The sequence below is a fragment of the Dreissena polymorpha genome, chromosome 6 (genome assembly GCF_020536995.1).
Source record: "Dreissena polymorpha isolate Duluth1 chromosome 6, UMN_Dpol_1.0, whole genome shotgun sequence".
NCBI lineage: Eukaryota > Metazoa > Mollusca > Bivalvia > Myida > Dreissenidae > Dreissena > Dreissena polymorpha.
In genome coordinates, this window is record NC_068360.1 from 94,256,625 (window position 1) to 94,282,330 (window position 25,706).

A 25,706-nucleotide genomic window follows, 5' to 3' on the forward strand; every position below is an offset into this window, starting at 1 on the left:
TTTTTAAATAAAATTAAGAAAAAAAAAGAGAAAAACTTAACAGTTTTTTTTATTGCAACGCAATATCATAGAAGGATTTCAACTAACACAAAATCATTCAAAGAAATCTGTTTGCTCTATTCTACATTCCTCAACGACTCTGTCATACACACGTATCAAGGTTCTGGGAACTGTATTACTTCATGAACTATAGTTGGCTTATCTTATATACGAAACTTTAAATAAGGATTTAAGTATTCACTTTTTATGACGTGTATGTATTGACTTGGATATGCAGCATTACAGACGTACCGTCGATGCGACCGTATAATGGGATTCAATTTATGAACAAAAAATACGTGTTCTACGTACAACTTGATAATTATACAGCTATACATTCATCATTCATCCTAGTCTCTTCGCGTGCGCATAGTAAATTGCGTATCAAATAGTTATACACCTTGTAATTCATAACTACAAAACTGTTAACACTCTACAAATTCCAGTGTTTCCTATTGTATATGTGTGTTTATCTATATATATTTAACGAAAATAAATCATTTTAAATTTAATTTCCTTCAGGATCTTTTTTACATTTCTAACAGATGTAAAAGAGTTTATGATTAATATATTCGTTGAACACTTTTAGGATTTTTATAACCATCGTCTCTCGTATCTCTTTTGTATATACTGATTTTGTCTGCTTTACTGTGTTTTTATGTACAAAAGTGAGACGTTAATATGCTAGTCTGTCTGTTTAACGCATGTTAAAGCATCCACATCATGATTTCTCCATGGCTATTGGTAGAGTGCACGTATTATTTAAACGGGCATAAGTTAGGTTTCTTACGACTTAAACTAACCAGTTTTCATATCTCTTAGAATTATCGAATGAATAACATTAAAGATTAAAAATTCCCATTGCATACACGTGTGTAAAAGAAATTCGTTTTTTGTTTTAATGTTACAAGATTTTAATTGGCTATGGCCTTTGCTACGCACGTTATGCAAATGATATCAATTTTCAATAAATTACCGATTGGCATTATAAAATCAATATAATTTGATACATAATGATACAGAGCATAGTTTGTCATTTTATCATTGTTCGAATTTATTTCATTAGTAGTTATGAAAATATTTGCTTACAAGCCACACAAATGTGCACTTTACTGTCTTAGGAAATCTGTAATTCAAATATTGTTTGTCTTTTCTTTTATGGTGGAAAAAAGAGAGACATAATTCGTGCCTATTGAATTTAGACATATATGTTAAACAACTGACAAAGTCGCATAATAAGTGAACATAATTTTTTTATAACTCTTAATTCAAAAATGTTCACATTAAATAAATATTAAATACTTATACATGTGCATTAAGATTTAAGACAGTTTAGACAATAAAAAAGCAAACCGCCAGCTAATAAAAGTAATTGTTCAAATTGAGTCATATTTATCTTATGTTATCTTACGCTGTCTTGGATTTCGTAACCTCCAGGACTTTTGAGTCAAACGTTGTTTTTTTCATTTTTCAATCTACAGAACTCTCTGTTTTTATTCGGAGACCGGTTACCAATTGTTGCCAAAACCCTATAAATGTGTGTATAATGTTCACTGGTAGTAAACTAGATGCATATTAATAATTATAATGCTCATAGATTTGCGGTTCGTCGGACCCACGTCTTAATGATCTGATGAGCAACCGCCTGTTCCGGCGGCACGAAGAGGCCTTGAGGGTGCTGCCGCGTGAGCATCTGAACCACTTCCGGTCGGTTGAACCAGCGAGCGTTTTCTAGCTCGGTTTCGTCGATCTGAAAAAAAAACAACAACAAGTGAGTCAGATAACAATTTCAAAATAAATTAGAATGATATGAAAACTTATTCTACTTGCGGATGTGCTAAACAACACTCAACCCAATACGAAGCGGTTATCTTTAGCCGTTTTCGAAAATTCCGAAGAAAGATTTTTATGATTGTACATATCATTACAATATTCAAAATTAAATTCCCTATAATGAGTATGAAAAGGGCTGTTTTAAATGAGTTTATTCGCATAACAATACATTAATTTTCTGGAACGATTTTTTTGTGTGAGGTCCGCATAGATAGATCTACGCTAGAAAATAATGATCAGCTTAATTTTGAAATGGATCTACACTCTGGAGGTAATATTGTTTTAACATGAGGGTCACGCGGACAGCTGTGAACGTGCTTATGACCTTGACCGTCTCCGTGGTGGCATGCGCGATACAGCCGAGCATGAGAGACGCGGGGAAGGGCCAAGGCTGGCTGCTGTGGTACTCCACCCGGTCGACAATTACCCCGCTCTCCTCTTCTACTTCCCGTCTTACGGCGTCCTCTAGCGTCTCACCTGCAGCAAAGAGCGACGGCTTTGTTTACTTTTGAACGAAAGTGTTTAAGGGATTCGTTCTTATATTCCCGTATTATTTAAAACTGAAAATATTTTCTTATAAAACAACTTTACTTAAAAAAATATTTCTGATATAATATAATACCAAGAAACGAGTTAAATAAACAATGTCGTCGTAAGAATTTAAGCTGTGGGCTTTTGTGAGCGAAATATAACCCGTTGTAAACAAATGTTTATAAAAAGGATTTATACTGTTACGAAAGCTGAAGACGTACTTGAACGGAGATATCAGAATATAAACTGACCTTAAACATTTAAATTGTGTAACCCTGTTTAAATCACACAACAACGCATTATCGTTTCTATATTTCTGATACGCAAGTTACTAGTGTATATAGGTGGACCTACTTGTAAATGACACATCGGCATTGACTATATTACCGTTCTGTCTAAGTGTTATCGAGATGAGTCATAAAACGTGGCCTCTAGAGTCAATCTCTTGCACGACGGTCACATTACATTCACCTCTGTGTTGGGCTCAGAACGGACTATTGTTATGAAAGCATCTCATTCATGTCATGATCATTCCAAGCGTTCATCAGTGAGGTTACAGTATACTAAACAATCTCTTGCACGACGGTTACATTGCATTAACTGCATTAAAGAAAACCATCTCATACCATGATATCTTATATCAGTCTTAATTAATTATTATAAAATTGATATGTTTTTTTATGTTAAGAAACCGACATACATAAATACGTCGAAGCAATGCCTAACGTCACTCAATAAAAAATATGTACAATTGTTTACATTTGTGAAGTGCGTGGAATGATTACATCTGTGTAAATGGGCAATAAAATAGTTCCAAAGAGTTGCATTAAAACTCACAAGTTTTTGCACGATTTATCGTACATTTAAAAGTCATATTTCTTAATTAAATGCATGCGATCTTAAATATCCACTCAAATATACATTGTATGCGTTTGTTCGGTTTTAGCTATTTGGTAGACACAATGGCGTGCTGAGCCTTATGCAGAGTTGTATGTGAGAGCAAGGAACGACAACTCTGCGTGGAGATTGCTCTAGAGTGGAAACAAGGTTTGTATAATGTTAACCTCGTTTTTTTACGCACGAATCCCAGATTCGAACACAGCCTAGAAGTATAAAGATAAACATTCTGACTAAGTTTCATCAAGATTGAGTAATACATATGGCCTCTAGAGTGGTAACAATGTTTTCCTAAGATTTTACCTGGTGATCTAGTTTTGGGACTAACGTGAAGCTAGATTCAAAGAAGGCTTAACATTCTGACTATGCTCCATCAAGATTATATAAAATTGTGGTCTATTGAGTGGTAACTATCTACAAGTTGACCACGCGAACCGCAAGACGACCGACATTGTGTGATAAAACGGCTTACCTTTAGCACTCTCACAACAACGCGGAGAATTTAACAGCCTATCATAAACGCCAGTATTCGTAAATAATATAAAATGACCAAGGTTATGATAACACGATGTCATCCGTTATTCTGAGATTCCGACCAAAATCAAGTACATCTGGGAATGCCCTTCGGTTAATAAATTACTTCCATTTTAAAATGTTGCGAGCTAAAGATTTCAATAAAGGTACATTCAAATAACTCAAATACCAATCGGTCGAATAACCTGGTTCCATGAATCCCGCGAGACAGGAGTACATTTTGGCGGGAAAACGTTGCGACCTTCCCAGGAGACACCTCTTGTCGTCTGGTGACACGACGAGCATGATGGCGGAAGGGTCCGTGCGAGGATAACACGTGTTGTGTACACCTGCAGAGCAAGTAACTAACACAGACATCGAATACATACGTGTATATGACCTCATATGTATCGCACTTAGAGCTGGAAAACCAGCTTACCCGAGAAAAAGTGACAGCAGTCATATTATTGAAATACAGATGAAAACGGCGAAAAATCAAAACAAATAAATGCAGTTCAGCATATTTAATATTATGATTTTTATATTGATAATTTAATTATCAAGACGATGACGTATAGAATGTACTTCACGAAGAAAAACGTGTAATTATCATGGAATTTATACAAAATAAAATAAACAAGACATTAATAGCTCCAACGTTGAATTCAACGTCATAATCGAAACAAGCCAGAATAAGCTATCGGGCCACTTTTCATACGCTGAATTTCAAAGCCCGATTAATATTTATAAATAAATTTAGGTTCTCTTTAAAACACGCTTTCTACCTTTGTGACTGCGGCACTCCAAATTCGTGCATTCACGCTTGTAGCCTCCCTACTCTAATCGCTTGCTTGAGCCGCACGTGGGACAGAACTGGTAGCGATCGTGCTACGCCAGCATCGAGCGCGCCTCCGCGAATATACCGGCTTCCGCTGGAAGAAGCTGCATTGCAGCCGGATACCCAGGCAAAAGCTCACTTCCGGGTGACAGGGCGCGGACATCCTCCTCCGACATAGTGGATAGATCGACGGCGAAACGGGCCGGTTCTTTAAAAGTCAAAGGCACCTGTCTATTTTCTTGAACGAGACCCACAAATATTGTAACAGGATTACAAGCTAATATGGTCTTTATGGGTTTCATTTCTATTTTCCCTAGTTTGTAGCGATACATACTAGAACTCTTCGGCAATTTTGTCGCCAAAACTTCCAAATTACGAAAGACTACGAAACGCGTGTTTGCGTCGTTAATTTTATTTGCCAACCATCCTCGGTCCTTCCGTTTATCGGAACACCTGTTGAGCGTGTTTAGCGAAAAGTAGTTGCGGATGTTGTCATCCGGATGCAGGTCACGTTGCTCCGCCTGCAGATGACGCGCCACGTCTCCATGGTTCCAGAAGAGAGCGATATCTAGCGCTGCCTGACCGGTACTGTTGAACACTGACGTGTCACAGCTGGTGACAGGATAACAAGTTAAGTGTCATGAAGATGGTTAGGGTGTAAATAGACCTGTCCCGGAGTGTCTTATAAAACGTATTATTCCAAAGGTATAAACAACGCTGATCTTTAAAGGAAACACATTGTTGTTTAATTAATATCAGTACAGATGATATTTGATTTTAATATAATAATTATGTTATTTTTTCCTCCTGATGAGTGTTTATTTAATGAAACATTTCCATGGATAGGTCTATTCCAATAAACAAGTAAAACCAAAATCAAACAACAACACATGCAACGACATAACCCAAATCAAATGCACGTTCATAACTAATACGAGTTTCTATGGCGTCATACCTTGTGTTGATTAGTGTAGAGACAATAATCGATATTAAAACATCTTTGATCATTTATAACAGCGAACATGTAACTATGACTGAAAACGAACTAAAACCATACAACTATCTACAGAAATTAATAACAAAAACGAAGAAGATGCTGCGTTCAATAAACGATTATGCTCCCCGTAAAACCAATGCTCCCCGTAAAACCATCGTAAGTAAAGATTCAGTGGTTCATTTGAAATAGTATTTGTACTTCAAATATTCTCCTTTTTCCTTTAAGTCGGTCATATTTGCATTTATACGCCACATAACACCAATCAGTGCCTGTATACGCCATGCCCCTGAAAGACATCCATTCAATTAAAACTATTTCTAAAGTCTCTTACTATTTTGGCTCTGTGGCTTGTATCAAAACGTTAAAGTTACTAGAGTAATTAATATTGAAACATCATTTTGAAAACAGAAAAAGGAATTTCGTAAAAAAAAATTGATCTGAGTAATGTACAACTTTCGTTAAGATTTCTATTGTGAGACCATAAGTCTGGTTGCACATTATCCCTGTTAACCACCACTCCGTACCCGTGCTGCACGAGCTCCCTTACAACATGCAGGTGTCCGTTGCGCGCGGCAAACATCAGGGCCGTCCAGCCGCGCTCGTTCCGTTGGTTAACGTCTTCATTACCTGCGGAGAGATCAACGGACAACCGTGACACATACGGCGAATACATTTAGATCAAATGTATTTTCCTCTATGGTGTTTTTGTTCAATTACGAATCGCACACATAATATCATAAAGATGATGAGTGTACACGAGTATTTTTTAACAAATGTATACATCATAGACAGGTATAAAGAGTCGAAATGAACTATCTACAATGTAATTTACTCCTTGTAATGAGTTATCTAGATTAGTGTTTAATTGACCACTATATGGACATTCATTTTATTTATATAAAAGAGACAATAAAAACACAACAATGAATATTGTTTATTGGTCTGAACCAAATGTTATGGAGTGCATAAAATAATCATTTGCACAATACCATTGACCTATGAAGACTGGCCCCGGATCAGTAAGTAGGAAACGTGCAACATACAGAATGGTCCGTTTTCAAGATATGACCCAGGTCGTCAATTTCCCGATGTAAAGCATCAATACACCTTGTTTACAAAAGACAAGTTAGTATGACAGTGCGTAGCGGACAACTAAGGTCTATGACCTACATTATATCTAGGCTGTTGACCAGTGGATGTCTTCTTATTTGTAAGTTTAACAAAGTCCAGTTTACCTTTAATATACAGTCTGATGTCATCAATTTCCGCCGAAGCGGCCCCTCCAGGGCCCTCAATCCATTTTAGGGAAAGCGGGTCGCTACCCATAGCAGGGGGAATTTTCGCGGCGTTTCCCTTTTTGGGGGATTTTTAACTTACTCTCTAATTATTACATTTGTACATGTTTGCACTATATTCATTGCTTATTTCATAATTTAGTATGTTTGACAAGATTAAATTAAAATAGAATTGAGATATAGTAATCATGAGACATCTATTTATATATATATTATTTTTTTTTAGGGGGAATTTTTCCCCCAAAAAGGGGAAAAAAGTATACTTTTCAGGGGGGGGGGGGGGAATGCGGCCGAATTTCGGCCGTGGATTTGACAGATTGAGGGCCCTGCCCTCTAAAGAATCGCTCCTTGAATTCCTGGTTGAAACTGGACATTTTTGGGAATGTTACCGCACTTAAACTTATTTTATCCCAGATAAAACCAGCAATGTTCCCTTTTCTAAAACAAAACATAAAAATCTCTCTTGCAAAATACTTATCATGCACTAAAACAATTAAGCGTTTCGGTGACTGTTATACAATTATACAAGATAAGTGCAGAGGCCCGTTCAAAGGCTGACGAATTATTTTTTTTCAATTGGTGTTGTATCATATCATACATACATGTATATCATATTGTTAAGTTAACATTATCGATACATCGGAGAGAAATGAAGTACTAACATATGCATAATCATTATTAAATACAGTTTAACTGAAATATGCCTACCGTTGATATCGTTTAAAATTAATCGTATGACATTAGGCCAACAATAAGTTGTTTGTTTCATCAACAATTTTCTAAGATTGGGTAGGTAGATCGGCAAAAATGTTCTTGTTTACTTTTGTTTGCTATACACAAGTTATTTCGCACTTTCATACATATGTAATTATGTTAAATGACTGAATTCTTCCAAATGTCTGTTGTATGGCTCTACATTAAAAATGCAAGTTTCTAAAAATACACAAAGGTTAAGATATTCATTCAATACCACTTACTTTTATTGACAGATATTCAACAGATAAACTCTCGATGAAAACATTCGAGGTCATAATGTAGAATGAACAAAACCTAAACGCCGTCTTCTGTACAATAAACGGCACGTTCTAAAAGGCGGATAAAAGAGCGGATGATAAAGGGTATATAGTAAAGAGCGGATAATATAGACTAAGAAGGATTATCGGAAAGAGCGGATGATATGAACAAAAAAGGAAATTGCGGATGATATATACAAAGAAGGAATCTGCGGATGATATATTTGATATAGGGTATATTGTAAAGAGCGGATAATAAAGACGAAGAAGGATTATCGGAAAGAGCGGATGATATGAACAAAGAAGGAAACTGCGGATGATATATACAAAGAAGGAATCTGCGGATGATATATTTGATATAGGGTATATAGTAAAGAGCGGATAATATAGACAAAGAAGGATTATCGGAAAGAGCGGATGATATGAACAAAGAAGAAAACAGCGGATTTTATGTACAAAGAAGGGATTTGCGGATATATGAATAATTTTGAAATTTGCGGACATTATGAATCTGCGGATGATATGAACAAATAAGGAAACTGTGGACATGATAAACAAAAAAGGCAATATACCATAGTACACTGAATGGTTTGACTGGCTAACAAGAATAATTTTTTTAAATATGTTTGGCTATGATTCAATGAAAAAGGATGATAAGATTATTATAATTTTTTGTAAAACCAAGTTTTATTGCACATCCAATTTTAATAGAAGACATTACTTTATTGATAATAAACACATCAGTTATGTTAGATTTATTAAATGAATTACATATTTATCCACAAAAGCATCATAATATATATATATATATATATTTATGTGTGTGTCTTGGGATAATTTTATGTTTTCCGAAGTATAGATGAAATCATTGGGTGATCAGGGTCATTTATGAAGGCAAAAATAATCATAAAATATCCGCACCGTTATTGTCTTTTTTCTGGAAAAAGTAAACAACAACTGTTAAGACTACCTATTGTTATCATTAATACGCACCCTTAGTGTCCTTACTGAAGCTATTTAGCGCATTATCGGTTGCTCCTAGTACACAAGAAATTGGCATGTTATTTTAAACTTATTGTTGATAAGCTGATAATAGTCTTGAGAACAAGTCACCCAGATCATTAAAGCGTAGCATAACGGTGTTTACCAATATATGAATGAGATAACGTAAATATTAAACTTAACAAATTTCAAAGGAAATATTTTCTAATGACATCTTCACTAATTGCACATGCAAGTAAAAGTACATAAACGCTGTATGTATTTTGTGCAGCAAATATGAATATGTAAACTTCATGAAATAAAAAAAAATATAATATATTTGTCGTTGTTTTAATTTTTGTTTGTTTCCGTTCTAATTAAGTCAACAAACCGACATTCACAATATGTTAATGTAATCGCAATTAATATGTTCACTTACAAATGAAATAATTAATTCGATGGTTTTCTCACATTTCCACCAAAACGCATGGCTTATTGATAATTTTGTTTGATCATCCAAGTCTTACAACTTACCAGTTAATAAGTAAGGAACAATTAATTTGTTTAGAAGCAACTGTAGACAAACACTCAACAAATCAACTTTTATTATGTTATTAAGGTACCATGTATGTTAAACGTTTGTAATTATTCACAGATTGATACTTGCATTTGTTGTGATCTGCTATAATGATTGACAGTTTTACCTTTAATTTTCATTAACAATTTTATGATTAAAGCCACAGGTCACACCTTTAACAAACTGTAATGATCGTCAGTCAGTTGTACCTTTAATTTACATTAACAAGTATATGATCAAACAAAAAAATGGGTAACGCATATTCCCTTAAAACCAATTAATAAAAACCTGTCGTGTCACATCATTGCATCGTTTCCGGTCGCCATATTGCAAAGTTTATAAACAAAGATATTTTTGTAACCTCTGTCATCATACCATAAAGTAAATAAAAGCAGAGAGAGACCACCAAGAACAGAGACGAATCATACCACAGACCTACCGTTACTGATACCCTGCCCGTCCACGACTTGTTATGTTTTCTCTTTTTGTAAAATCTAAATAGCACTATTTCGGACGTCATTTGGTATTCGGAATTTATTTTTGGTTTTTACATTATAACATTTAACAACTACCAAATGACTTAATTTTCCATTATTATTTATTTATATAAACTTATTGGGTTGTTTACCGGTGCGGTGCTTATTATTTATGCTTAACTGTCAGGCTATTTGATATTAACGGTGACTAGAAATAATTTTTCATTGGTTGACTTTTTCAGGATTAAGATTGTAGAAGTCATTATTTCCTTATTCCCAGTCCAATTTTCTTTCAATTCATACAAATGTTTTTACACAATAAAATATCCAAGGGGCAGAGCAAGAACCTAACCCCTTTACTAGGGGAGGCGCTTTCAGGGTTGGATTCCCATCACCTTACCCACAACACCATGCCCTTTAGATGCCTCCTCCAGTCAGTCGGAAGTGTAGGCCCCATTATGTCTTTTTTTTACTATCTTTCAACTGGCCTCGTGTTTGGCTAAGGAACTTCCTGGATTCGTTGAGCGGACTGTGCCTCTTGCGTCTGGTTGCATCTTACTGCAGCTCAAGTCCGCTCAGGCGCTTGCTACCCTTCTCTCTAGGGGGACTTTCCACCTTGGCAGCGTCGCAGTCCGGGCCTTATCTCCCTCAAAAATGAGGTCAGTTTCAGGTTTTATAGCAGGGATCCCGGAAAGTCAGGAACTCACGGAACTTCAAAGAAGTCTTGTATTTAGCCCTGCGATTGCCCTTTCTGAACTCTCTATAACCAACTTGGAAAGGGTTGACCCCTATCGCCCCGCGCCCCCCTGGCTTTCCGAGACTGGTTAAAATATCTTTCCTTACCTCTATTCCTGTCCCTAGCAAAATTCTTGTGAAGGGCACAAATATTGCCCTTGACATTCGTCCCTGCCCGGTCCAACCTGCCCGGTGTTTTAACTGCCAGGGTTTCGGCCACAAAGCCAGCAGGGGCAAATGTTCTAGTATTACTACCTGTTGCCGCTGCGCCGGATCTACTTGCCAGAGAAGGTGCACCAGCAAAACACGTTGGTGCGCCAACTGTGGCGGCCCGCACTCCGCTTCCTACCAGGAGTGCCCCTCCTATAAGAAGGCTGTCACTTTAGCCACCTTTGCCCATTTTTATGGGGTCACCTGGTCCGAGGCGGAGAGCAGGCTATTTGCACCTGACACTGCGAGCCACAGCGTGGGCGCCCGTAACACGATCAACACAACCGGTTCCACGTCATCACCCAAACATGCCTCTACCGGTAGTATCACGCCCCAAACCGAGTCACGCTTCCATGTTCTTAGTCTCGAATGATAAACTTCATCTTTATTACAAAACATATTAACATGCTCAATATAATATATAATTCTCTATTATCATTTGTGAACAATTAGTTGGGAATCGATTTATCTCACATATTAAGTATAGATACACGTTATAATTTTGAACCTGCATTATACTTTATTGTCGTTTGAATTCATTAAACTTTGAATACGTATTATTTTGTCTTCTTCAGAATGATAACAATTTGTATTTGCGTGTGCTTGATTTTTTTCTATTCCAGCCTATTGACAAATGGTTACAAAAGACTAATGCTAGTTTTCCTTATGCAAGAGAACGCAAATACATCAATATCTAAAGTTGGAATAATACTTGAAATTTTGCAAGCAGGCTCAACGCAAACGTCAGTGATGTACATACACATACAAAGTAGGACAGGTCAAAACTTTTTGTATAACTCTTCATTATTTCACGATCTCCAAACCGTTACTTGTCAGAAAAACACATATTGAAATAATGACATAATTGGCATCTAGTCTTTTTTACCTTGGATGCCAAAAAAAGCTTTATTTATATAATGGAAAGGTGATGATTTGTTTAAAAGAATTAAAAACAAATTTCATGGCCAACACTATGTGTACCGTTATATAAAAATAACTCTTAATATGGTGTAAAATACGAATTTTAACAAAAGGGATCGTGAACAAGTATTTTAGATTTCCTCGGTTTGCTTTGTGTTCGGAATATTCTATAAAATGCTAGTAGTGCGCTGTAAGTTCTTCTGTTTACGCGTTTTATCATTACATATGGCACAGAGATGTATCAAAATGGAATTATAAGGTGACAGCAAAATATGTTAAGAAATCATAAATTAATACAGATGTGAACAAAATAAAATAGTTTTAATGACACATTATTAATAATCTGCAAAAAACTTGGCTATTGCTTTGATGCATTATTGTATAATAAACGATTTAGCATCAAGAAAGTAATACTCTTTTTTAGGAATACAGTTAATAACAGCCTAACTTGATGCGTAAGCAGCACGATCTCTCTTTGCCTTAGCGATGTAAGGCTTGTCTGGAAGTTTGTCTAGTCTTCAAAAAGGGTAGGAGGAAGCGGGCTAAGTTCATACGACAATATGTCCACAACCAAAAGATCTCTAGATTATGACACCATCAGGACACTTTGAAACAAAAGAGCAGGATCAATAGCACGGTCAGAAACGATCTTAACGGCGGATCTAATCCCAAGAATTTAGGATCAGCCCTTTATCTTGAATCTTAAGCAAAAGCCGACTTTCATATTATATCCCTTATGATTTTGTTCCCAACTTCCTCAAATTCATAAACATTTACATCTGAACCAGCCACTATCCCATTACTATGTTTCTCAGAGTAGGGTCAGCTATGTGGAGTGAGCAGGTTGTAATTTTTGTCTGCATTTGATAAAAAACAGAAGCTTCTCTTTTGATGCGCACCTCAGATGGGACTTTGTGTTGTGGATTTGTAGGAAAGGTCAGGTCGGCAAAATCTGTCATCGCACTATTGACCTGGAATATTAGAAGTGTATATAGGGTCCACAGATTTATTTGATCATCCCACTGTCTCGAGTGAGATCACATGTGCTCTTAATAACCTCATCAATTTTTTCTCAATGTCCAGATTACTGTCTAGCCCTGCAAGCACTGATTGCCTCTTCGAACAGCGTCAAAACCGTCGACCAACGTTCGACAAACGTCTGGGTGCGTTTCCTCTTTGTTGTTCATTTGCTGCAGATAGAAAGAATCAGATCGCAGGTAATGGAAGTGCCCAACTGCAGCAAAGACGGATATTCAAGTTGACACTTCCGGCAAGTGCATCTGCCAACACACATTGTAATCCGCCTTGTTCAACATCCTTGCCATGCTAACCTTAAGCATATAATTCAGCTTTAATTTTCTTGTCTTTTGGGTCCGGGCAATTACATGTTTGTATTCTTCTCTGCACTCAACTCGAGTTTGATCACAATCTCATAACATGAATAATCTGCTAGCGTTGTCTGGTCGATCAGAAGGTAAGAATACAATTTCTCGGCAAGATCAAGCAGTATCTTACTATCGTAATCGTCCTGGGCCCGTTCGGCTATAAACTTACTGTGTAGGTACTTGTCGACAAGAGGATGGCGCCGCACAGCACTCCGGGCAGCTTTCCTGCCATAATGTGCACAATAGCTTTTTCTTCACTGACATTTTCAAGTATGGATCCTATGGCACCAGCAAGTTCATTTATTGTACTTCTGTACAACGTTTCACACAAAACAGAAGCATTCATAAAAAGGCTTTCGCAAAAGCCCATACTGATTTTTTTTAAACGGATTATAGCAGTCCGGTATGATTTCTAAATCCTTATCTTTTAAATGTGCATAGTGAGAGGCGGCATATGTACATGTAGGTAAAGCATATTAAATGAGGCAAGTATTACCGGCATTATATGTCATTGTGAACATATCTGTAGCACTTTTATACATGATGCACGTTCTATTTATTAGTTAATCCCACGAAAGCGTGGCCGTGTATATTTCAAAATATGTTAACGTGTCAAATTCAATGAGTATAGATGTGCATCAAAAAGCAACACGGTATCGGTTAAACTTTTGGTTATATTTTCTATGTAGCCAGTACAAACTTATTTCAATTTTACTTAATCGTCTCGTGCACTTGAAAAATATTTTCATAAGATTGGTAGTTAATATAAAGACAAAATCTTCGGTAGAATAGTCATGAATATGATAGCACACTTATCGAACGCAATGTCCTAAGAATTAGTTTCGACAAGTTAAATGGTCAATAAGTATGCTTTATCAACTAAATTGGCAAAACCTATTTAAACTATTATTGAAATGTTAAATACTAGTGTATTCCAAGTGTCCATAACTTTTGTAGATATAAAATGTTTTCAACGTTAATATTTGTTAGAATTCGGGCAAATAATACTTGATAAACTGACGAATTCGTTGTTTAAGAAAATGGTGTAGTTTCCTTAAATGTAAAATAACTGCATTATAATATGTTCACAAGAGGAATAGTGACGATAAATTTATTGTGATCACTAGTGGATAAATTGATGTCTACGGGCTATAATATATGAAAAATAATACCATTAATGTTACGTCAGTTTTTTTAGGATTATCAACGTAATTTACTGAAATTATTTGGGAACCAGTAAAATGTATTTACACACGTGTGCATTGAATAAGTTAACATTATCTATTATTGTATTATCATTGTATATTGTCTGATATGATCAACAAATTAAAATCAACGGTCTATCCTTATTAACCACAGGGAAGCATACAATAATTGACGTTAATTGTTTCGAAAGAGTGAACAGTGTAAAAATGCAAGCGTAGGCTTAATATTGAGCGTGTCTCCTCTAAAGCATATTATCAGAATTTGTTTCATAACAATCCCATTCTTAACAGGAGTAGGAAAACGATCGTGCATCAGTTTGATCGTGTCATAAGGGAGTACCATATTGCGTCAACAATTAAAATGTAGACGTAAAGACCTGTCATATAATAATGCAATGAACAAAGCCAGAACAGCTAAAGGGTATGTGAACGTCAGGACACTTTTCGAGATTCACGATCTTTACCAGAAATATTGTTCCCGAATCCTCCAACTTCTCAAAGCGAAAGAATTAGCCCTGTAAGGAATAGTAATGCCTCACTATATGGTAATATCAAACGGAATCTTTACGTGGGCAGAACTGTAATTTTACAAAACGTAACGAATGGTGATACTTACATTAAAATATAGTAGGGATTAGAGATAGAGATAACGATTCGATGCGATGAGATGCGTATTTATAAGTAAATTTTGCGCTCGATTGGGATCTGTTCATGATTTGGCAATACTAGGTGACATGATGGTATGAATCTGGTCTACGGTTCAGATACGTTTACAAACGATCCGTAGGAGGAATTTAATGACTCCATGATTTGTTTTCGATACCAAACTCTTACCTCTGTTTTTCCGCATGTTGACATGATTTTATACGAAATAATATGTTATCCTTAGTTTATAAAAACTCAATGCGCTTCATAAATATATACGACATGATTAAATTTGCGATATATTTCACAATTTAACCGATGCCATTCATGATAAAGTCACGACCAGACGGTAATTGTATAAATTCAACCCGAAGGACCATACACTTCATTTATTTTTAGATCGCAACAAATCGTAACATAATGTGCATTAATTTTTACATATGACCGAATGCTATCACCACTCTTCGGAAATGTGAGTCAATAAGATTTCCCCTTACTCCGTCAAGTGCAAATAATACGATATGACACGCTTAAATATCGATTAAAATAATTATAGTTGAAAAATTATTTATTATATTGTTATTCAAGTGTTGGTGAAGTATAGGTTAATGTTTTACATGAGGTAAACTATACATGGTATAAACTAGTATGGTATTGTAGATGATTTCTGTCATATCAATCTGGTGCGTTCAAACGCCTCTATCTTGCGGGTTCGAAAGAAGTCGCCAGGAATTCAACACGCCAGATAAATACCTTGCCCAACCCGATCGCCCAAATGCGTTAATACAAACGTTATTACAAAAATAGCACCAATCGCTTCTTTTCAGTAGATGTTACATTCGAACACAACTTTATTACACCAGCGCCGATCAAATAGCATATTCGTTGTGTGTTGGGTATTTGTGGCATTCTGTTCAGAGAATTAAAACGCGTTTTGGTGAACAAAAAAACGACGCATCCCGATTGACAGCACGTCAAATGTCAATGTCAAAGTTTCCAAAGAAGAAATTAAATTCGGTTTCTATTTTTCGTCTCCCGATTACATTTTATAAAATCTGGGGAACATGATTCTAACGTTCTACCTAAGTGCACACAAAATTCGCAATTAACGCTAACATTTCTCTGGGTAATGGTAAGGAATTTGAATTACAATTTTCAATTAAAACTGCGCTTCGTTATGATTTTATTTCCTAGCGCTAAGGTGATAACGATAGTTCAGGCAAAGAAAATATTTCTCCACACCAAGTCTGCAGAAAGGCACTCACTGATGGTCGCATTGAACATACCACGATTTTTTTATTACGCAGTTTTCAACTGCCACACATAAATATGGTAGCTGAATTCGTCCATATCGTTTTATCGTGATTGCGGGTTTTAATGTCGCCAAAACGATAACATGCCAGTAAAACAGTGTGAATTATGTATTAAGTGTCGTATTTTATCCGTCGACTTCTGAGCATTTTATCGTGTTTTTTTCGAGTCGGCGTGTTTGAGTGGAATAAAAAGCCATATGCATATCATGTTTTTTTTACAAGGGAATTCTTCATAACACATTACTTAGTTAATTATTTACAGACATGTACCTGCCTTGTGGAGCAAGAACTACAGTAAGGTTTGCTTAAAAAGTAGAAGGGTTTTATATTATAATGTGCATTAAGACCCACAATAAATGTATACATCGAGCGTACTGTTGTCTTTTGAAGTTATAGAAGATTAACCTATTTGTGTTAAGGTTGTGGGACTCTAATTTCCAGAAAGAAAATGTGTTATTATTTTCACATTGTAAATTGTATTTCACAACTTATTGTTAAATTTAAAACTTTTTACCAGCATGTTAACTTTCTAATCTTGATTGGAAACACCTACCACTTGACTCATTAGGGCGTTTCCTATGGAAAGACACTATATCCAAAATGTTTAGTGTTTATAAATGGGATATACATATATTTTGACAATATACATGTTCTAACATAAACACATGTCTGCGTATTGTTGCACGTTTGATATTGCAACCAAAACAAATCCCTAACTGACACACATACTGAATGAATACTAGGTCGTTATTTTGTTGATGGCATAACTATAGAAAGAAACACGCACACTTTCAACTTATCAAATAAGCATCGCCCGAATAAAAGTCTTCGATTCACCATTGTTTTTGAAAGTTGTAAATACGTTAACGGTTTATCATCGAACACAACTTGCGTCGTTGGTCAGCTTTATTAGCTGTATAAATCGTTCAGAAACTGCGTATTGCTGAGACTGTCGTGCTTGTGCAGATGTATTGACATCATACGTTTGTGATAGTTACATTTGTAGTTGTAAAAGGACTCTTAATTACAGATATTATTTACAACTAATATTCTAACTAACATATTCGCAGTAAAGTGTGGCTATGTACTTGTTCCAGAGCTACGTCAAAACGTTATGTTAACGGCAAAATGATAGCCTTTTATTAATGATTAAGGTTTATTATAATTCCCATAGTCGATAAAAAACTATTGACATGTTTGTATAATGAATTTTATTGTCGAATTCTATCTGTTCTTGAGATGCCTGAGATACGTAAATAATTAATTGCATAATAACATAAGCAAATAAGCAGCTGTGATCCTTTGGTTAAAATCAATAAACGATAAATAATAACGAATTGTTTGGTCGAAAGTGAACATATTTTGTTAATGGAAGAACGGTATTGGGTTCAGTTGAACACTTTTGTGGACATGAGTATATATATAAACCGCTATTCTCCTGTTACAAAATAATAAGCATATATTAAAATGTCAATTTCGATAAGTCCGTCGGAATTATTAATTCATGTTCCCCCTGGGACTATTTTAGTCAGCAAATATTGCAGATATGAACATTGTCCATAATGACAAATATTGCAGAAAATGTGGAATATTCTGCTAGAAAATACGAAAATGGCAAAAATGGACATTCCACTATTGAATATTTAAAAGGGACTCCCACATGCGTCTTTTGTTATAAACAGTTTGGTTCGCACTATGTCAGATATGTTTCATATGAATAACATTTTATTGATAAATCGTGGATTAGCCATTACATGTAATACAAAAGTATGTTAAGGGCGATTATTACGAAACGCAAATACAAACCTTAGCGATGATTGTTTAAACACATAGCGCATAACCGATATTTGGATGTATTGATGGACAAAAAATAGTATTATCAATTTTAGGTATATTTGTAACTGATTCGTTTGCACTGAAATATTTACTGCATTGAATCCACCATATAACCAGTCGGGGATCTTGCCCGATTGGGAAAGTTGGGGAATCCCCTTTTGACTTGCCTGATCGGGAAATATTGATTGAAAAATTGCCCGATCAGACAAGAAAACAACCATTTTTCATATACTTTGGCAAAACGTGTCCGGGCATCACACAACTAATCCAAAGAACAACTTAAATAACTGAATCAAATCTTAAAACAATTATCTTAAACTTGACCGTAGCGATTTTTTTAAATTGTCGTTGTTCTTCAGATATTGAAGCCCAAAGTTGAGCAACTTTTAGCATCTACCAACATTTTCCGCACTTGCCTGTTTTGAACACAAACTTGCCAGAAGGAGCAAGTCTGATAAGAGATAGATTTAGTAATTACTACGATATTGCATTATGTACACATCATGTATATTTAAGATGATATATTGTTTTTCAATAACCTGATATGCTTTTTAACGAAAATATTGAAAATTGTTTTCGAAATTGACCGTTAAACATGTAAAGGTATAAAGCTATAAACAAGCCGTCGTTCCAGCAGTGGAATAGTTACCTCACTTAATGCTTTGTCCCAACCCGCAAGATATCAAGGTCAGTAACAGAATTCGTTATATAAACGTAATCTCGATTACTTAGTTAACTTGAATTTTCGTTTGACTTGAAAGATATTAAATGAAAGTATTCGGCAATATCATTGTGGAATGTCAATCATAGATTCTTAATGTGTTTTCAACAAATGCATGATACGTACCAGTGTTTATTAATTTAATTAGAAATATGCCAATATATAGATCAATTAGTTAACCATGCACGCGATTATTGACGATACATTTATAATCGAATTAAAAAACAATGTCCGACAAACCACCAAAACAGGTCTGTTTGAAAAAGGCGCGTATAAATATTTCAAATATGTACTGATGATTCGTGTGTTGTCGGCTGACCTATATGCTTTCATTTAGTTTCATTCTTCTGGTTATATATAGTATGATCGCGGCTCGTTGACATACTACATGTGCGTTTACTTAAAGGGGCCTTTTCACAGTTTTTGGCATGTTTTGAAATAAGTCATTAAATGCTTTATATTGATAAATGTAAACATTGGATCTTAAAAGCTCCAGTTAAAAATCAAGAATAAAATTTAAAAATGCAAAAAAGAGTAGCCGCAGCTGGACTCGAACCAGTGACCCCCGGAGTCCTGGAGTAACCTGGAGTAAAAACGCACTAGCCCGCTCGGCTATTCTGCCAAGCATAATTGGTTGTAGTATGTTATGCATTATATGAGCAATCTTCGTAGTTTCACAAAATTTAACAACAACAGAACTGTCCAAATTATTCAATCGTTTCGCGTTGCAACGCTTTATAATTTTTAGGTTTTTAAATCGTCAAAAGACGCATATATTAGCAATATTACACCATAATAAATGTTCAGTAATACTGTTTCCTCACAAATATCATAACTAAATCAAAAATTTGCGAATCTGAAACAACTTTTTTCATTTTTTTTCAATTTACCAAACCGTGAAAAGATCCTATAATGCCATAACTCCGAATTTAACATTTGAAAAGTGCACCAGCAATTAAAGATCATCAGTTGCATTTATGTTTTAAAAAGTCCATGTATGTAAGATGCATGTTTTTGTTTCGGCCAGAAATAAACAGAATCATATGATAATGCAAAAATAATTAGATTATGTGAAACTTTGACTTAATGAGCGAGCTGATGATTGGATGTTTAATGTGTTAAATGTCTATGCGCGTCGTCAAAAGGCAGTTCCTTTCTTTTACAATAGCTAATTCCATCGTTATTTGTCTGTATGGTAAGCTGTTCGCCATTTACAATGTTTCAATGTGAATTTCCAGAACTTGGTAAGAAGTTGAACTCAAGATGAGCAAAAGCACAGAGCTCCGAGGCCTAACAATGATTCATGTTTGTGCTGCCAACCATACTTGAACCGCGTCATGCGAAAATGGCGCATCTGCCAGATAGGGCCAGCGTACCTCCAACCTCGCTTGCACAACCTCGAAGTCTTGTCAGGAGCTACGCTGTCCCCTATAAAGTTACACAAGAATTCGTTCTCGCATTCGCGGGCAGAGACTATGCTGCATGGATGTGCAGACAATATCCTTCCGCGAACCTTTAAAAGCAACGCACGTGGTGTTATTTCATTAAGGGTTTTCGTATTAAGCGTGTTTTATAACTCAGAACTGTAGGGGCTTGATTACACCTAGCCGTATGATTCATTGAACAATTACACGAATATTGTTTAATTTAGCATTTACTATGATAAACATCTAACTGTCAAGTTAGTAACAAGGTAAAGTCCGATTTGTGTAAGGCCGGATTAGTGATAAATGAAGAGAAGAGACAGTGGTTACCCACTCCTTTATAGAATGGCGTGGTTTTATTTGGGATTTGAAAAAATGAAGTGTAGAGGTGCCAGTTAAAAAGTTACAGAAATGTCAGTCTTTGATAGACGAATACCTTGTTTCTAAACAAGGGGTTTCTGCTCGTTTTCTTGCGAAGGTTGTCGGAACGATAATTTCATTATCCTTTAGTTTCGGTAATGTGTGTCATATAATGACGCGTAACCTATATATTCCCATTGTAAATAGACTCGATCGGGATACTGATATTATGTTAGACGAAGATTCAAAGTAAGAGCTTGTGTTTTGGAAGGATAATCTTTATTCATTGTCCTTCACATCTATTTGTTCCATTTTGAGACTTCCTGAGAGATATTGTTTGTTGACGCGAGTAGTTTTGCCGGCGCCGGTGTTCTACTCAGTAGCGTTAACGCAGTTTCAAGGGTTTCGTTCAGCGACGAAGAATGTAGCGCTAGTTCTACATATCGGGAGCTTAGGTCGCTGGAACATGCGATTGATTCGTTTTCAGAGTGTTTTTGAAATAAGTTTGTTAAAGTGTACACAGATAATCAAAATGTCGTTATGATAGTTAATAGAGGTAGCGTTAAGCCAAAGTTACAAGTTTTAGCTCGTAGTATATTTTCAATGTGCATGCGGTTAAAATTCTACTTGAAGTAGCCTTGATTCCAAGAAATCTTAATGCTGAGGCGGATTCCTTCAGTAAGTTGATTGACTTGGATGATTGGGCAGTATCTGATGACATTTTCTGTCTGTTTAATAAGAAATGGGATCCTTACGATATAGACAGATTCGCTGATAACAACAATGCAAAGTTAAAACAATTCACAGTTTTGGTGCCCAGGTACAGATGGAGTTGATGCTTTCGCGTATGACTGGGGAGGGGTCAATAATTAGCTCGTTCCCCCCATTAATCTTATTTCACAGGTTCTTTGGCATATGAGGTTGTGTAGGGCGATTGGTACGTTAGTAGTACCCAAATGGCAGTCTTCCATTTTCTGGCCAAATTTAGTTAATAGCCACAATGGGTTATTTAGAGATTTCGTGGTAGATTTTGTCGAATATGAAAAGCCCAAAAAGTTTTTCTTGCCTGGCTCATGTAAAGATAGCCTGTTTGCATTGTCTCCATTCACATCGAATGTCTACGTTTTGTAAGTAAATTTTGACAAAGTGTGCTTTATTCGCGTGTTTTTGTTGTTTCGCAACCGTCTTATTATGATGTGCTGTAATATATATGCTGTGATTCACATTAAGCGTGTATTGTTGTCGCAAATAATGAGATTTATGCGTACCTATGTTTAGATATGTTGTATATTCAGAAAAGTTCCACGGTGATCTGTATTCAGATGTTAGAATATGATAAGCTATTAAGCCTCAAAGTGAGATGTGTATGTTTATTTTATGCTTTCCGGTGGTTTATAGAGAAATATCAGTGGACTAAAATTGGTATTCCACTGTTTTAAACAGTGAAAAATAACAGTGACAAATATCGATATTTTTCACTGTTTTACTGTGAAATGACGTCATTAATCCAGCGAAATTATCCAGTTAAACTCATTTACAATGTAAATAAACGGTCAAAAAAACATAAAATAAAAAGAAAATTTGTTGGATTCGATGGAATATCGATTTTATTTCACGAGTGATCATAGAAATTATATATTTTCACTCGTCGCTTCGCCAATCGTGAACATATTGTTTTCTATGATCACTCGTGAAATACATTCGATATTCCACCGATTCCAACAAATATCCTCTATGTATTATTGTATAGATGTGGGGCGTATTCAGAAAAGATCCACGGTGATCTGTTTTAAACGTTTCAGATATGGTACGCTGTTATCTCGAAGTGTGAGATATATGTGTATCATAGATGTGAAGTGTGTTCAGAAAAGATCCACGGTGATCTGTTGTCAGAGAAAGGATCCACGGTGATATGTTGTCAGAGAAAAGATCCACGGTGATCTGTTATCAGATGTTCAAATATGATACGCTGTTGTCTCGGTGTATGAGATGTATGTGTATCAATGTATAGATGTGATGTGTATTCAGAAAAGATCCCCGGTAATCAGTTGTCGGAGAAAGGATCCACGGTGATCTGTTGTCAGAGAAAAGATCCACGGTGATCTGTTATCAGATGTTCAAATATGATACGCTTTTGTCTCAGAGCATGAGATATATGTGTATCAATGTATAGATGTGATGTGTATTCAGAAAAGATCGCCGGTGATCTGTATTCAGATGTTCAAGTATGATACGCTTTTGTCTCAGAGTATGCGATTTATGTGTATCAATGTATAGATGTAATATGTATTCTTAAAAGATCCTCGGTGATGATCTGTATCCAGATGTTTCAGATTAGAGCGTGAGATTTAAGTGTATCTATGTATAGATGTGATGTGTATTTATGAAGGATTCAAATTGATTTGTTTTAAGATATGCAAATATGTTTTAAATGAGCATACTTGATGTGAGCCCAATTATACATTAACATGTTTCGTAGTAAATATATGGTTATTTAAAACGAAACAAAAAACTCATAATCATAAAATGAACTTGAGGATATTACGATTCGTTTTGTTTGTTCAGGCAGTCAATAATATGATATGTTCTTGCTTTATACTTATGTATTATGAAACAATGATTTGATGAAAGGCGTTATATATATACATGTATATTGTTTCAGCATAGTGGGCATAGCAGTGTATGGGACGATATTGGTGAATTGAGTGGACATTATAGCTTGGGACACGCGGCTCAGAAGATATCGGACATAGCCAGAGCAGCAAAATCCAAGAATACAAACAAAAAGTATGACCTATATTTTGGAAAATTCCAAAAATGGTGCAGCGAGCATGGTTTTATTTCGATGCCGGCAAAAGAAGCATGTGTATGTGTTTTTCTTAGAGATTTAGTGGACAGACAAGTTTAGAGTGCGATTGTAGACGAGTATTTCTACGGCATAAGTTGGAGTCATGATTTGTTATTACAGCAAAATCCTTGTAATAACAAGCTTGTAACATTAACATTTGAAGGATGCAAGCGAATTTTGGCCAAGCCAGTGACAAAGAAAGAACCATTAACGGTGGATATGTTAAATAAAATCATTGATTTTCACTGTAAAGACGGTCAGGAATTAAGTGTGAAAAATATGAGATTATGTGTGTTGTGTATTCTTGGGTTTTCAGGTTTTTTCAGATTTGATGAGTTGTCGAGGTTAAAAATGAAACATCTTTCTTTTCATGATTCTCATGTTTCTATGTTTATAGAACATAGCAAATGTGATCAATTAAAATCTGGTAATAGTGTAATTGTGTTAAAACAGATAACAGGCTATGTCCGGTATCGTGGTTAAAAAGGTATATTGCCGCTGCGGGTCTCACATTGAATTCTAATGAATATCTTTTTACAAAAGTTCGATTTTTGAAAAATAAAGGAAATTATGTTTTGTGCGACACAGATTCTCCTGTATCATATACAAGCACGGTCGTTGGAAAACAGAAGCATCGGTTGATGGATATGTTCATTTCAGTGTAGAAAATAAATTAACAGTATCAAAAAGTTGAGGGATGTGATAATTTGTTGTTGTTTTTTTTTCATGTTTGGCTAACATGCGATTTACATACTTTAAGTTTCTACTTTGTTTATTCGATAAAAGCGGACCGCCTTCTAAATTTGGTGTTTGTTGTAATGTTTGTTGTTATTTGCTTACTAGTAAGCAAAGAATGTATTTATTTTCGGACGAACGAAGTGAGGGAAAAAATTATTGCTATTTTTTTCGTCACAGTTCAATAAACATGTGTGTTTACTATTGCACGGGATTTTTGTGAGTTTTGGCGGGTATAGTGTCATTCGAGGTCCGTTTACTGGAGAGAACGCACGTTGTGGTTCATTATATTTGTAACAGTAATTATAATGTTCATGTTTAGTTTTTAGAATATAAGTATTATTTCATGTTTAAATGTACATTTTTCATATAGAATTATGCTGTTGGATCGGCGTGTTTTTCTGACAATGTACTTTTCTAGTCTACTAGTATGAGTGAGGCCAAACACTCGGCAACATGACATTTTGACAAACTGGCACAGATTTCCAGAGCCTTTTCCTTAGACATTCGAAAAGGGTTTTATCTCTTGTTTTTCCTGGGCGAGTCGTGTTGCATTTTATACACATCCTAGTTTAACAAATAATGTTTATTTTGAAGTTTATGTAGAGTTTATGCTTTGTTTGTGTAACTATAATATGTGTTACATAGTTAAAAATGTTTGTTTCTGTACCTGGGTTTTTAAATTGACAAGAACTATTATATGTTAATACACTTGTCGACTTACATAAATCCTGTTGCTGAAACGGCTACAATAAAAGCGGACCGCCTTCTACATTTTGTGTTTGTTGTAATGTTTGTTGTTATTTGTTTACTAGTAAGCAAAGAATTTATTTATTTTCGGACGAACGAAGTGAGGGAGAAAATAAACACCATTACAAAACATGCAGCACACACAAAGACAAAAACAAGAATGAGACCAAAATACATGGTTACCTGTGATAGGTTTTCAAAATAATCGTTAATTGTAATAAGGCCGACTGTTATGGCTTCATCGATAGTTTACGCATTCAGATATTTCAATTATATAATAAATAACATTCGATAACAAATAATCATATAATATTGTTACAAAATGCTTATATATAAATCATGTTTGTGCAACATGAAGCGTAATTTGTATGGCTATACAAAGCGCACGTCGTCATGTTTTTATTTTCGATGAATGGAACATTTTATTTTTATTTTATAACAGCCCGGCAAGATATTAGACTATCCGAGGAAAACCACATCCAAGTCTCTGCTAAGGTAGATTTCTACAGTCATTCATTGAGTGCATCATATTCACAGTACATATGTTTCGGAACATCACTATTCTGCCAGTCAAGATTGGTGGTCGATATGTTGTATATATACAAAGCAATACTCTCCTCTGGAGTCA

General features: G+C 35.4%; 1 pseudogene; it reads right to left on the reverse strand.

The window, feature by feature from the left end:
• Window positions 1–1,275: 1,275 nt before the first annotated feature.
• On the reverse strand, window positions 1,276–6,351 carry LOC127834525 (NAD-capped RNA hydrolase NUDT12-like; annotated as a pseudogene).
• Between the last annotated feature and the right edge of the window lie 19,355 nt (window positions 6,352–25,706).